This window comes from Malaya genurostris, chromosome 1, assembly GCF_030247185.1.
Source record: "Malaya genurostris strain Urasoe2022 chromosome 1, Malgen_1.1, whole genome shotgun sequence".
Classification (NCBI taxonomy): domain Eukaryota; kingdom Metazoa; phylum Arthropoda; class Insecta; order Diptera; family Culicidae; genus Malaya; species Malaya genurostris.
In genome coordinates, this window is record NC_080570.1 from 162,403,443 (window position 1) to 162,419,923 (window position 16,481).

Below are 16,481 nucleotides of genomic sequence, written 5' to 3' on the forward strand. Positions count from 1 at the left end.
AGTTTTGATCATCAAGCAACTCATTAAAAGCAGACCGTCAACGCAATGGCAACGGTGTGGAATCGGAAACACATACCCAAAAAACCAATGAAGAAATCATAAAGGGAAAAACGTAATACTCCCAAGTATGCTCACGTAATTCGGATAAAAGTTTTGCTTCGGCAAGATTAGCTAAGCCGAAGATACGAAGCGTGTAAGCGACGACGGTGGTGATAGTGAAGAAGGCACAGGCGCGAATTGCGACACGGTCTTTACCTGATTTGTTGATGAGTAGCGTTGTTTGTGCACTGTACTCATCCATCATAGCAGGCGTGGGCAAAATTTTCAACATCAACAACTTGGTCGATTGTTTTGCTGTCAAAATCAACGAGAGCAGAATTTTGCTGCGTTTTTCTTTTGGTTGTTCTCGAAAATATTTAAATGTTTTATAGTTGAAGAAGGGACACTTCAGAAAATACATTCCGCCAAACACCCTGGAACCGTTAGACTCGGTCGCTCAGTAAGTTTAATCAAATTCAAAGCATAAAAAGGACAATAATGATGATGATGATGATGATGATGATGCACTTAAGTGATTTTTTTCCCTCGTCTTTCTCTTTCAACCAACGTCACGCAGGGCACGGCGTTTTATCGAAACTGAAACTAACATTCAGTAACAAAACGAGACACTCGTTCGGAAGAGGATCCTTTCGCCAATGGTCATTAATCTTACTGCCGCAAGCTAAAAGCCAAGTCGTTGCCGCTGCCGCCGTAGTCGTCTTCGCGAAAAGAAAAGCCAAAGGCTGCCGGAATGCTTGACACGAGATTATCCTCGCCCCTGGCTTCTGGCAGTCCAACCGAAAACCATGAATGGGAATAAGTTTATTTTTTATGCAAAACGATTCATCGAGGTTTATCCTCCTCTCAACCCCCGATGCTTTCGCTGCCGATCGGTAGCGCTATCTGTTCCAGCAACCTTTTTGACTGACTGAACTGGTGGCGATGGATTCAAGTTGAAAAATCGAACCGAATCGAATCATCTCGCAAAGGGCGAAAAAAAAACGAAACGAAACGGTAAGTATCCTTGCCCTCCTCCCTGGCAGTCAAGCAGGTGGTAGTTCGGTTATCGAAAGGTTGCGAACATGTTGATTTTGTTCCCTCGTGTGTGCGATCAATGAGCGGAAGATTTATGTGTGATCTCAGGTTCAAAAGATGAAACGGAAGGGTTGCCAGATGGTATTGATTTCATTCTTGCTCTGAAAGCTTTGCAATGGAGGACAGTTCCTCTTTGGAGAAATGTTCAATGTTTTGAAGTAGGATCCTCCATGTATTCTTTTGAGGGAATTTTTTGTACCAGTGCAATCTTTGTAGGAACCCAATTTTCATCCTTTAAAACAGAGCAAGCATCTCTTCCGGATTTATCTTATTTTACCCCAATTCACATTCAGTTCATTAGATCTAAACATTAAACGCAGTAGAATCTCATTGTCGTAGATTTCCAGACCAATCTCACGATCTGGCATCCCTGGTTCCACCCCTGGTCATACCCCGGGAGACCAAAAGATGAAAAAATAAAATACTCAACCACCAAAAAGGACATTCCGGATCTTTTCTACGGTTAGAAAGAAAACCAAATCAAGCGTGAAAGTGTTTACACTTGGATTTGTGTGTGAAAGAGCATGACTAAAAAGCCAAAAGAATAACCAAAGGAAGTAAAAAAATAAAATAAAGCAAGAAGCAACACACTCCTTCTCTCTGTGCTGGTACTGGCGGGAGTATCAATGGTGAATAAAACCGAAACGGGAAACAGCAATTCAATCGGAAAATCACCGTTCCGGGCATATCAATATCGTTCGGGAGTTTTTTTTTGCTATTTTGGGAGGCAACGGAGTGCGGGTTTAACCGGGGAGCGCTCCCAGTTCTCCAATAAAGTGAATGAGAAGACGTGTAATGGATTAGATGAGCTCTGGTACGGGACTCACACACTCGACGGTCGCAGTCACACATGCGACGATGGCCACGGTGGCAATGGGATCCATGTCTGGCGAACTGGAAGACCGGTAAAGCACTCGCATATGATCCGAACACGCGGCATCCGGCATCCGAAGTGGTTGTCCAGTAGCCAAAGGTGGTATGAAGTTTGATTGGAAAACGGCTGGCTGCTGGAGGGATTTCTCAAACGGGATTTCATAGAATCTCGTTTTTTCTCTCGACACACTCGAGTTTGAGATATTTTCGATTTTGGAGAGGTGGTACACTAGACCCTTAACCGCATTTTATGAGACTTTTTTTTGATGTGGAACACATCCTTATTAGGGGTGCAAATCAAAAACTCAAGAAAAACTACACGTAGAAATGTGGTCAGGTTTTAAACACTTACAGGTCAGTCTGTTTTGTATCAGTTATTAATATTATTTCATCATTTGATAGGAAATATTTCTATGTTTCGATTTTAAAACTTATACTATTTAAAAAAATCACTGAACATCACAATAAATCATGTGACTGACACACAGATGGCGCCATCGTTGTCGAAACCATACGGTGATTATGAAGAACCGACTTTCAGAACTTATCACAAATAGTCAGAAAAAAAGACAGCCATTTAAGTGAAGCTACTTTTGTCATTTTCAAAACAATGGATTCAAAACAATTTCGTGTGTTAATTGGATTTGTGTGGTTACGTTTTGGTCATCCAATTGGGGTGGTAGCTCCAGAAAACATAAAAAAGTCGACGAATTGGTTATCGTAATCGTAAACTGAAAATTGTGTGAGCTCGCTGAGACCGTAAAGAAATCCGAAGGCAGTGTGTTTACAATTATGCATAAACATTTGACCATGAGAAAGCTCTTTTCATAGGAGTGCCATGTTTAGTCACAGTCGATCAAAGACATCAACGCGCTGATGATTCAGAGTAATGTTTAGCTATGTTTACAGATTTTTTTGGCGTCGATATGTGACAATGGATGAAACATGGATATATCATTTCACTTCGAAATCAAAACGGTCACCATCTGAGAGCTGGGAAGATTATGGCTTCAGTAGTTTTGGATGTACATCCCGATCAGATGCACATAACAAAATCATAACACAAGTATATCAAAAGTTGATATGTATAACATTTGTGTTATTATGAGATATTTAACAAATGAAAACAGTTGAAAGTTAAAAATTATGATAACAATATAATAACAAAATAAGTTATGATGTTTTATTTTCGTTTGCAAGACTTATGATAACTTTCATTAGTTGGAAAAATGAGTTCTTCTGTTGCTTTACATCGAAATAAAATAATCAGAATTTCAAAAACCTAAAACAAGAAACCAGATCACTAAATAAATTATTCATTTGATAAAAAACATCATTCAACAATTTTGGATTGAAACGATGCCTAAAGTTGACTGTGATCGGAAACCAATACGCAGTTATTCAGAATAACGTTTCAAAATCTGTTACGATTTTGTTCCCGCTAGAGTCTTTTCTTGCTATGATTTTTGTTATTTTAACAGCTTACCAGCCAAAAATATATCAAAATTTGCTACAAAATATTTCTGAAATAAATTACTCCAGTTGTTATAATTCTGTTATTACCTTCTGATCGGGCATGGCATTATTTTCATCGATTATCTTGAGAAAGGAAAATCAATTAATAGCGAATGCTACATAAAAAAAAATAAAGGAAAAACGACCTTCCACGAGTTGTTTCCTCTTTCATCGTATAATCCAAATTTGGCCCCCAGTGACTACCAACTATTCGCTGATCTAAAAAAAATAAGCCCGTCGGAAAGAAACTAAACTCAAATGAAGAAGGAGGAATTGCTGAATGTGAAGCCTATTTTGCGACAAAAGACAAATTCATCTACAAACACGGCATCGTGAAGTTAGAGAATCGTTAGAATGATATATTGCTCATGATGGATATAACATTGATGAATAAAATCGAGCTTTGGCAAAAAAAAAAAAAGTTTTTCCTAATTAGTCACATGACACATTGAGTTATTGATTTTGGCTATACCGGACCTCAGTTGTCGGTTCCGGAGCTAACCAAAAATGGTTCGTTTTCTAAAAAACGGGAAATAACTCCAGAATCTCTGAAACGGCCCAACCAATTTCCACAAACTCAAACTCAAATGAAAGACCGTATGGTCCCATAGACTACTACTGAAGTTTACCCCGATCCGAGTTCCTGTAGTTCTGGAAGTACAGTTCTGGAAGTGTGTTAAAAATTTCAAATTTCCCTTTCCCGGAGCGTATTGATCCACGTGTTAGATTCGAATAAAAGTTCTTATTGTATCAGGATCCGACTTTCGGTTTCAGTTTTAGAGAATGTTAACTGCAGAAAGTTTCAAGCGTTCGTTGTAGTGAGGATTCGAAAAAAAGTAAATTCATCAATACAGAAACAAAGGTTTGGTTAGTTGATGAGCTGATGAATAGATGATTTGTTTTATACTTGTTAAGACGTAGAGCCATCTTGAGCTAGTTTTAAATTTTATCAGTATCTAACGGGGAAAACAGATTGAAAAAAAAACGACAAGCGAATGCAACTATGTAAAGAAAACCACGAATATGTTACCGCAGAGACGGGACTCCAACCCGTTGCTAGCAAGGTAGACTTGTGATGCGGTGTATTTTATTTTTCTATCGAATATGGTTCGGTCGAATCCTAGCTACCTTTGATTTTGCTAGCGTTATTAGGAATACGAATAAAATACGATCGATAAAATGATAAGTCGTTATTCAGAATAAGGGTGTATAATTGAATGCTTTGGTGGCCAAGTAAAGCGAAGCATGCTTGGTTTCTTCTAGTCAGTTGGATTTTCTCGTCATGTGTTTTCATATGTAGGGTAGTTTAATTGGCAAAGAAGCTGAATATAAACTACAGATGTCTAGCCTACTGAACCTATCGACATCAGCCGTTACTGTTCAATGTTCATTACCGCCAGAGCCATCTTTTGAAAACGGACCGTACTAATTTGTACTCTCAATAATAATGTCTCCATGACCATGCGTTTCGTAATACCGCACAACACGCTTGCGGAGTGCTTGCTGTTTCGACGCCATCTTCGATTGAACTGACAGCACCCGAGCGAAAAGAAACATGCCACCCATTTCTAGAGAGTCCAGAGAGCAATTCTTTTGGAGAGAAAAAAAATTACGCTCTTTACTTTAATTATAAAAAAAAAATCATTGAAATCATTTTAATTTTTTACTGAACACCCGTTGAAAATTATTCATTTTATAATTGCACCAAATTGTATTCGCAGTTGGCAGAGCTTTCTCAGATTTGAATGAAACTTTCCAGACATGTAGACTTTGTCCTAAAATGTCACATTGCATACCTCTTTTCCAAAATTGATCTAGACTGTTTTTAAAAAAGGGCTTATCTTTCTTTATTAAGTATTATACCAGTGATTTTACAAAATCAGTCAAATTTTCCAATAAAAATACTGGAAAATTTCCATACCAAGTATTACACAGAAAAAAATTGACTTTTTTTTTTCTTGAAAGTGCCCATCTTTCAATATATTGTATCAGTGGGTAGGAAACTTAATCACCTATCTTGGTTTTGTTTTGTAAAATTGATTTTAAATTTTTAAAATCTTTTTTTTCTTCTTAGGACGCGATAAGAATTTTTTCAGTATTTTTACCTTTTTTATGAATATAAAAAAAAGGTATAGAATTCGATCAAACTTTAGAAAAATTGTTCGAGTGTTATGTACCAATCGATTCAGCTCGACGAACTGCGCAAATGTCCGTGTGTGTGTGTGGGTGTGTGTCTGTATGTGTGTTGTCAACTAAGAAGTCGAGATTTCAGAGATGGCTGGGCCGATTTTGATCAAACTAGTCGCAAATGAAGGGTCTTCCCGTCACCCTGAACGCTATTGAATGGTTTTAAGATCGGATGTTTACTTTTTGAGTTATACAAAGTTGTATGTCAAAATTTTAGGTTTTTTGACGATATCTGTAACAATTGACCATGAAAACAGAATATGTTTTTGTACTTAGACTCCGCATGGTAATAGCTATCCAACAAGCCATAGATTGTTAAAATCCGTCCATTTTTAACGGAGATATAAATATTTTTGTGTAAGCGAATTTTCTCCTTATTCCAGTAGTAGGAATTTTTAGCGCTGTATGGCAAAGCAATGCGTGGGAGCAACGTCAAACACGATTTTTATACTGTTACATACATTTGTTTCTAAGTACCAAAAAGACTGTGTGCAGCTTCTTTTTTCATGACATTTTGCCTCGGACCAATTTTAGCACTGTTCATTTTTGGCAACATAATCGATCAAATATGACATATGTAAATCAGATGATAGCCAAGATGGCAACATTTTCGAGTTAAAAATTATTGCATAATTATATTGATTTAAACTACTGACAGTAATGAATGCTGGAAGAGCATAACAGCCATATACCATTCGAATCAGTTCGTCGAGATCAGCAAATGCGTGTGTGGTAAACAATTTCACTCAATTGTCTCGGAGATGACTCAACCATTTTCTACAAACTCAGATTTATACGAGAAGTGCTTCCAAACAAAGTTCCTGAATTACGTCTGGATCCGACTTCTGGTTCCTGAGCTACAGGATGATATGTCAAACGAAATTAAAATAGTGTAACTAATTTTTCTTATAGATGGCAGAACCGATCTAAGATTCAAATGAAATCTATGAACCATCTAAAATCCGAATGAAAGGTCTTAAGATTCTATGAAGCATCTTGCTTTTTAGTCAGTCTGCGCTGAATTTCGAACATTTTGAATCAAATTTAAATTATACAACTCCTCAGGTGAATTTATCTGACTTCAGCTACACTGATTTTGAATACCGGTTCCAGTATCGAATCGTTCTCTCAAAATATCGAATTTCAAAAACAAAAATTCAAATTAAATATTTATCATTTTTCGACAAAACCTCTGAAGAAAATTGGTTAAAAAAGTTTAGCCCTTTTAAATAGACAGTTGCGAACTTAATGTTCTCGTGCTCCACGTAATGCACAGTATTATTGTCTTTTGCGAATTGAATTGCATCCAACTCTTTATAAAACTGGATGTAAACAACATTATTTGTCTTATTGCATTGAAGTAAAGCGCGCGTTGAATGTCAAGATGCATGTGCTCCTTAAGCAAACCTTCAAGTTCTCGTAACGAAGTTCGAATTTTGCACTGCCTGAAGTCAACACCAATTGTATTCTTTCGTGTCGGCGGTAGCTTTTGTTCGTTTGGTTCACTCATTTCGAGGTCGTTCTATTGTTCACTACACAATACTGTACTTGGATTCTTCCGTCCCGAACGTAAGCGGTTTTGTTATATCGACTGACTTGAATGAGATGCGAAAGCGAACTGAGCTCCATTGAGTGGATTAAAACAGGTAAAATATTCAATTTAGTAATGTTGTACCAAATTTACTCTTTTTTAAACCACTTTTTTGCGTATCCTGATCACGTCGTTCAACCCAGCAATTGAGCAATAGCCAATCGATAACACATCTTATAACAGCCAGAAAGGGCAGCAGCATTCATTGGCACGACACCGATAATAATCAGGCAAAACCCGAAGCCGGCCGTGGAAGGAACGGAAGACCAACATCAACCACAAACGAACGAACGAACGAGTCGTTAGATCTGGTCACAACAATGACCCCCCCACCAATTTCCCAGCGTTTGCTCCCACTTAACAATCCCTCTCGCCCCGATCGTTCCGTTTTGCCATTCACATGAGGCAGACAGACAAAATGACAGACAAATAGATAAACAGACAGAGTGTGAGTGTAATGAAATCGTTCAAATGAAATTCAGAAAATTTGAATAACAAATGACAGGGGAGTAATTTACACATTCAACTATCCTCTTCGAAGCTGAGACCGGCTGGCGATCGGTTGTGGGCCTGGATCCTGGACTTGACATACCAGGGAAGGGGGTTCGTCAGTTCTCAATTAAAATTGAACTTCTCTCCGTGACAGGATTTGTATCGATGGGGAGACTGCCGGTAGTTTTCGTTTTTTTTTTTGTTTCCCCAGGTTTGGAATCAATACTCGACCACTCCTCCGTTCACCCCTCGTCATCGGCTACGACACAGACAAATCAGAAACAGACAACATACACACATCGTGTAGAACACAGTTATTCAGAATCGTCGCCTACTAAGAGACACTTCATCCTGTGTGTGGTGCTGCTGCTGCCAAACCGAATGACAGTCGGTCACAGCTCGAGAAAATCAGTTAAACGAAGAGGATTCTCTGCGGAATAACGCCCCCGTTTCGGTTGAAGTGCCACAGCCACAGTCAGCTATGTCATGAATGTGGTGTGAAACGATCCCGCGGGGGCAAGATTCCCTTCTCCTCCTCCACCGTTCGTCACTTTTGCTTTGTTCCACCTGTTTAGTCGTTCAGTGCAGCACAGGAAGTCGTATCGCCTTTAGAACCTAACTCGTCCCGAATGGGGGCCTCTCGATGAACCGGTTTATGCTGATAGCAATGATGATGATGATGATGAGGATGCTGAGGATGATGAGCTTGAACTGGAAGTACTTTATCCAGTTATTCACACACTCGTGCAGAACACATAAATTGTTAGCTGGAAATGCGTGCGAAATGATTTCGGGGAGGGGCAGTGTTGCCATCCGAAGAGTTTCAGTTTCATTTTTCCACTGAACAAGTCAAAATGAGAATAGAACAAATCTGGCAGCACTGAAGCACGGCACTGCAAATCCATGCGATGCGTATCCGGACAGTTAGTTGCAAGCTCTAGTAAAGTTGGTCCATGTGGGAACATTTATTTGCATGTCAAAAGGCGTTCCCGTTCTACTAGTAGATGTGTGTTTTAGAGCTCTATCTCTCTTCACAGCTTCTGTGGCACCTCGGCGCCTCGGCACCTCAGACCGGACTGAATGATAATCAGATCAGTTTCATGAAATTTACATTTCTGTCCGCCTACTTTGATGCCGGTCTACACTCTCAACGCATTCCGATCGGGTGGTTATCCGGCTGCTGCAGAAAAACCGTACGCAACTTTGGATAATCGATTGCAAACGTGTCGTCCGGCTGCTGTAGATTACGGAGACGCGACGAGATGAGCATTAAATGGATGCAGCTCCCGAAGGGACTATCATCACTCACATCGGATGATGTACACGGATGTGGAATGTGCCCACCGGAATCGGTTCTGTACTGGACCGTGTTGAAGGCGAAGTTGGAAACGATCGAACAAATTGAATTTTCCGCAAAACTCGAGCCGCGGCCCCAACGATGTAACCCAACCACTTACCAACCAGCTGGCGGGTTTCATAAATTTGAATACTAAATTGGCTTCTGTTGGGTTATTGGTGTGTGACCATACCGGGTTCAGAACCGGGGGAGACAGAAAAAAAAACTTCAAGACGAGTGGCGAGTTTCTTCACGAAAAAGCCATTGCTTTCTTTGTACTGTACTGCTGTCCCGTTCTTTCACCGCATTCTGAGCATACCCAGATACGAAGGGATTATTTACCTCCGGTGAGCTCATAAAATTTGAACGAGAACGTGCTCACTCGGAAACATATTTAATATTTCCGTTTCCGCCCGTCTTTTGGGTCCACCATCACTCGCCCGGTCCCCGGCGATGGCAAAAGGGTCAACCGATTGGTTTTGGACACAGAATGGATTAGAACCGGACTTACGCTGAGCCGAAATAATTCCAGTGTCCGAAAAACTTGTGAACTTGATACTCGTGCTAGTAATAGCTATAAATTGATCGCATTTTAAAAAAAAGTGAGTGGATAATGTCAGACCCATAGTCGGATGACGTAAATAGGAAACAAAATTAACACGTTTCTTCATACTTCTGAATATCTAAAAACGTTCTCATTAAGTTGATATACACTGAAGTCTTTTTTATGCGAATTTACGTACCGCATAACTCTGAAAATTCGCATAAAAAAACCGCATAACTCTGAAACTTCGCATAAAAAAAGTCGCGTAAAAAACCGCATAAAAAAAGACCTCAGTGTATTGTTGTGTGAATTGTGCCAGGTTTCATTTCTTTAACACATGGGTTGAAAAGTCCCGCGCCTAACACATAGATGGCACTAGTTTTATTGTAGTTACCGTTTTGCCTTTCTCTATAGAAAGGTATTAGAATTGCTGGAAAAACCGACTTTCGAACGGAGCCTCGGAGACTCATAGTGCTATATACCATTCGACTCAGTTCGACGAGATCGGAAAATGTCTGTGTGTGTATGTGTGTGCACTTTTCGAAGATATTTGAACGCGCTCAGTTTTCTCAGAAATGGCTGAATTTTCAAAATCAAAAATTTTTTTTGATGCCGAAACTCTTAAAACTGCATGAAGCGTCGAGATTTAGTGTCATCTAAAAAAAAAATTTTATTTTTTGAAAAATCAACTTTCTGGGACTTTTTATGCGTTTGCTCACTCTGTTGACCTAAAAACGAGAACGTGTTGATAATTCTGAGCAGTGTTTGGCCATGTTCAAACGTAACAATCCGGAATTTTTGCGTCGATATGTGACAATGGATGAAACATGGAATCATCACTTCACTCCGAAATCAAAACGATCGTCATCTGAGTTGACAGCAACTGATGATCCGCGTCCAAAGCGCCCGAAAGCACAACCATCGGCTGGAAAGGTTATGGCCTCGGTATTTTGGGATGTGCGTGGTGCAATATTTATCGTCTATCTTGAGAAAGGAAATACCTTTACCAGTTAATATTATATAGCGTTATTGAAGCGTTTGATGGCTGAAATAGCAAAGAAACGACCGCATATGGCAAAGGAGAAAAATTTGACTGTGTCACAAGTCAATCCAAACAACGGCAAAACCACATGAATAGAACTTCGAATTGCTCCCGCAACCACCGTATTCACCAAAATTGGCTCCCAGCGACTACTGGATGTTCGCCCTGACCCGAAAAAATGCTCGCCGGTAAGAAATTTCGCACTAATTAAGAGGTTATCACTGAAATTGAGGCCTATTTTGAGGCAAAAGATAAATCATTCTACAAAAGTGATATTGAAATGTTAGAACGGCGCTGAAATGTTTGCGTTGCTCTTGATGGAGATCACGTTGATGAATGAAGTCAATTTTTATCCAAAAAAAATGTTTTCTTTTTGTTTTTGTTGCCCGGGACTTTTCAGCCCATGTGTTATAATTATTTTACTCCAGACCCTGAATCCAACTCCATCTAGATCCAGAATCCCGGTTTAGGAAGCAGTTCCACAATTTAGGTCCAGTATCCAGTGTAAAACATCTGGCTCTTGGATTCACGTTCAGTTTCCAGTTCCAGGGTCAGAATTTAAGCTTAGAATTCAAGTCCAGAACCCAGGGTTTGAACCCAGATCCAGGTCGAAAATCCAGGTTCAGAAATCAAATCCCAATGCAAATCTAGAGTTAAGACCAAGATCCCGAATCCAGGTTCAGAATTTAGGTCTGGATTCAGAATCTATATTTAGAATTCAAGAATCTGGATCCGAATTCAATCCTAAAATGCACATCCAGAGATCCGGAACGTAAGTTTAGAATTCTTGTCCCGGTGCTGAATCCAGACCCTGGTAAATATCCAACCTCAGGAGTCCTAAATGCAAGAGAGTTTAGTTTTTTAGCGATTCCAAATTCAGGTTCAGAATTCCGGTCTAGAATTCGTGCCCGATCTAAAACAAAGGTTTAGAGTTGAGAAGTATAATCCGGAGCCGGAATCCAGATCCTGCATTCGAGTCAGAATCCAGAGTTTAGATTTGGACTACAGGTTCAGAATCCAAGCCCTAAAATGTCACAAAATGCAGATCCAAAGTTTAGTTTGCGGTCCCGAATCTATGTTCAGAAATCAGATTCGGAATTTAGGTCCAGAAATTGTATCCATATAACGAATTTAGTTACAGATCCGGGGTCCAGGTTCAAAATTAAGGTTTAGAATTAAGAATCAGAATCCGAAGCCAGAATCCAGATCCTCAATTTGGGTTTGAAATTCAAGTCCAAAATCCAGCCCCAGATGAAAATTCAAAATCAGTTCCAGATTCGAATCTTAGGTCCAAAATTAAAATTTGACTTCAGACTACAGGTTCTGAATTAAGACCCTAGTAAAAATACAGACTCAGAAGTCACCTGGTCAATCCTGGTTCATTTTTTCAGGTTCAGAAATCGTTTCAGGAATTTAGGAAAAAAAAATCCAGAACCAGAACTCAGGTCCTTAATTTGGGTCAGAATCCAGGTCCAGACTTAAAATTAAGGTTTAAAATTTAAGTCCAGAATCCAGTCCCAATGAAAATCCAGGAGTTCAAATCCAAAATACTGATCCAGAGTTTGGTCCAAGCTCAAGAATTCGATTTCAAGTCCAGAGTTTAGTTCCAGGTTTGGAATTCAGACCCAGGTAAAAATGCAGACTCAGAATGCAAGTCAAAAAATGCAGATCCCGAGTCCAGGTTCGGATCTCAGGTCCAAAATTGAAGTTTGACATTAAGAATAAGATTCCGGAAAGCCGGAAACCAGGTCCTGGACTCGGGGCAGAATCCAGAGTTTAGGTTTAGACTTCAGGTTCAGAATCCAAGTTCCAAGCCACAAAATGCAGTTCCAAAAATTAGTTCGCGGTCTCGAATCCTGGTTTAGAATTCAAGTTCAGATACCGAATTTAATTACAGGTTCGGAATTCAGGTTCAGGTACAAAAATAAAATCCAGAGCCAGAATTCAGGTCCTTGATTCGGGTCAGAATCCAAGTCCCGATCCAAAAATTTAGGTTTGAAATTCTCGTTCGGAATACAGTCCCTGGTGAAGATCCAGGATCAGAATTCAAATCCAAAATGCGGATTCAGAGTTCAGACCAAAGTTCTGCATCCAGATTCAGAGTTCAGACTTGGAATTGAGATCTAGAAATCAGAGCCAGACTCCTGGTCCTTAACTCAGCATCAGAATTCAGGTCCAGAATCCAGGTGCTGGAACCAGACCCTGGTAAAAATCCAGGCTTAGCAGTCCTAAATCCAGATCCAGAATTTAGTTCGAGTTTCAAAATTCAGAACTCTGGTTTGTAATTTGAGTCCAGAATTCGTGTCCAGATCCGGAATTTTCTAGGTTCGAAATCCAGATAAAAAAAATTAATTTTTTAGTATTTAGGTTGAGAATTTGGGTCCAGAATCCAGGTTTTGAATTCAGATCCAGATTTTAGTTCGCGGTCCCGAATCTACGGTTCGGTTCGGTTCGTGTCCAGATACCGAATTTCGTTCCAGATACCGAATTCGGAATCCATGTTCAAAATGTAGTCTAACAACTTAGAAATAAAATCCAGAGTCAGAAGCCAGATCCAGAATTTAGGTTTGAAATTCAAGTCCTAAATGCAGATCCAGAGTTTAGGTCAAGGATCTGAGGTTCAAAATTGAGGCTCGTAATTCAGGTCCAGAATTCGATTCGATGTCCAGAATGTAGGAATCCAGGTCTAATTGCAGGTTCAGAAGTCGGATCAAAAGCCTGGTTCAAATTTCATGTCCAGATCCAGAATCCAGGTTCAGAATTTAGGTTCCGGATTCAAATTTAAAAACTGTATCCAGATCCTGTTGAAGAAGTTAGAATCAGTTCTAAAACTCAATTACAGGTCCCAAATTCAAGTTTCAGAACTCAGGAATTGGCCTTGAACTTGCATTTGGACATGAAATAGGCCTTGTATTTTTTCCTTGGATTTAAACTTTTAATTTTGCTTGGATTTGGACGAGGTGTTCGTATTGGATTTGGATTTGAACACGGACTTGAACTTGAAATTGGAGTTGGGATTAAACTTAGACTTGGACTTAGATTTGAACTTGAAATCAGGATTGGACTTGGATTCGGACTCGGAATTGAACTTGGACTTGGGCTAGGAATTGGACTTGGACTTAGGCTTGGGCTTTGGCTTGGACTTAAAATTAGAATTGGGGTTGAATTTGGACACGGATTTAGAATTGGACTTGGATTTGAACTCGGATTTGGAATTGGACTTGGACTTCGACTTGAACTTAGACGTGGATTTGAACTTGAATATGGACTTGGATTTGGGTTTGAACTTGAAATTGGACTTGGATTTGAATTTGGGATTAGAATTGGACCTAGACTTTGACTTGGGCATGGACATCGACTTAGAACTGGGCTAGGATTTGGACACGGACTTGAATTTGAAATATGAGTTTGGTTTGAACCTATACTTCAACTTGGACATAGACTTGGACTTGAACTTGGACTTGGACATGGACTTGGACATGGACTTGGACTTGGACTTGGACTTGGACTTGGACTTGGACTTGGACTTGGACTTGGACTTGGACTTGGACTTGGACTTGGACTTGGACTTGGACTTGGACTTGGACTTGGACTTGGACTTGGACTTGGACTTGGACTTGGACTTGGACTTGGACTTGGACTTGGACTTGGACTTGGACTTGGACTTGGACTTGGACTTGGACTTGGACTTGGACTTGGACTTGGACTTGGACTTGGACTTGGACTTGGACTTGGACTTGGACTTGGACTTGGACTTGGACTTGGACTTGGACTTGGACTTGGACTTGGACTTGGACTTGGACTTGGACTTGGACTTGGACTTGGACTTGGACTTGGACTTGGACTTGGACTTGGACTTGGACTTGGACTTGGACTTGGACTTGGACTTGGACTTGGACTTGGACTTGGACTTGGACTTGGACTTGGACTTGGACTTGGACTTGGACTTGGACTTGGACTTGGACTTGGACTTGGACTTGGACTTGGACTTGGACTTGGACTTGGACTTGGACTTGGACTTGGACTTGGACTTGGACTTGGACTTGGACTTGGACTTGGACTTGGACTTGGACTTGGACTTGGACTTGGACTTGGACTTGGACTTGGACTTGGACTTGGACTTGGACTTGAACTTTGACCTGGACTTGGATACGGACTTGGACTTGGATTTGAATTTTGACTTTGGCAATTTTGGCCTTGGACTTAAACTTATAATTGGACTTGGATTTGGACACGGGCTTTGGATTGGACCTGGACTTCGACTTCGGCTTAGAATTACGTTTGGATTTGGACACGGACTTGAACTTCAAATTGGAGTTGGGATTGGACTTTGACTTGGACTTGGGCTTGGACTTGAACATGAACTAAGACTTTGGCTTGGACTTGGATTCGGACTCGAAATTGGATTTGAATTTGTATTTGGGCTTAGAATTGGACATGGATTTAGACTTGGGCTTGGACTTTGGTTTGGACATGAACTTGAACTTAAATTGGGACATGGACTTGGCCTTGGGCTTTAATTAGGATTTGATCTAGGAATTGGCCTTGAACTTGGAATTGGACTTGGACTTGGATTTATAATTCGGCTTGGATTTGAACAAGGACTAGGAAATGGACTTGAATATGAAATGTCATGGACTTCGATTATTGACTTTTGACTTAGAAGTTTGGATATTTGACGTATCGATTTTGATTATAAACTTCGAACTTTTAACTTTTAAATTTGGAATTAGACTCTGAATTTGTTTACTGATTTTTGTCTTTGATTCGTAACTTTTCAATTTCTATCTTTTATATTCTAATTTGAAGAAGTCATCTTCGTCTTTTTAATCTCAAATTATGTTTGATTTATAATGTTTTAACGTGACCACTTGCATTTTTCTCTTGATTTCGTTTTAGTATCTTCGAATTTCCAGAATATTTCACTTCTGATTTTCTCTCTCAATTTTTAGAGTTCTTCTCTTTAAATACAGGCAAATGATTTAAATTTTACTTTTGAGGATTGAAGAGTTTTTGAGATAAAAGTTTACATCGTTAACAAGTGTTGAACACACAACAATGGAAATTTTTATCTTTAGACTAGACTTTTAGAAAATTAGGTTTCTAATTTCTAATATTAATTTTTGGAATGATGAATAGATTTTCAATTTGACTTTAGTTGTTTGACTTTTCATTTTCAATTTCCATTACTGACGTTCGATAACATTTTTCAGTGTTTCTTGTTTAAATTTCGAATGATGTCCTTCGATGTTTAACTTTCGACCTGTGTCTCTTGTCCTTGGGCCTTCAACAATTGACATTTATCTTTTGCATATAAATTTTTAATTCGCTTTGATTTTGTTTTTGATTTTGGATCCGAAATATCGATTTCAATTTTGAATTTAGGACTTTGTACTTAAAAATTTTGACTTTAGACTTTAGATTTTGGAGTACGATCTTTGGACATTGAACTTCTCATGTTCCGCTATGCATGTTAATCATAAGATTTTCAACATCGAAATGTTGACTTTTAGTTGCTGAAAAATGAATGAAAAAAAACCTTGTTCCACAGAGTAGTCCACTAGAACCAGACTTTTTCCTCTGGTATGTGACCGACAGCTAAAAAATATTGGTACATTATTTCAAACTGAGAAACTTATCGCAACGTAAACCGAACAATTGTTCCAAAATTTGCGAGCTTCAATGTGGAACGGTAAACACAAGGAGCTTCTTGAATAGAAAGTCTAGCATTTAACTTTCATAACTACACAGGCACAGGTGAATGCAG

At 39.4% G+C, this 16,481-nt stretch overlaps 1 long non-coding RNA gene across 1 annotated transcript in view; it reads left to right on the plus strand.

The window, feature by feature from the left end:
- The first annotated feature begins 415 nt into the window (after nucleotides 1–415).
- Nucleotides 416–16,481, plus strand: part of LOC131426562 (uncharacterized) — a 55,185-nt gene continuing 39,119 nt past the window's right edge. The window contains exons 1-2 of the long non-coding RNA XR_009229106.1: nucleotides 416–499; nucleotides 617–1,053. This is a non-coding gene — a long non-coding RNA (uncharacterized LOC131426562). The remainder of the gene's footprint in view (nucleotides 500–616; nucleotides 1,054–16,481) is intronic.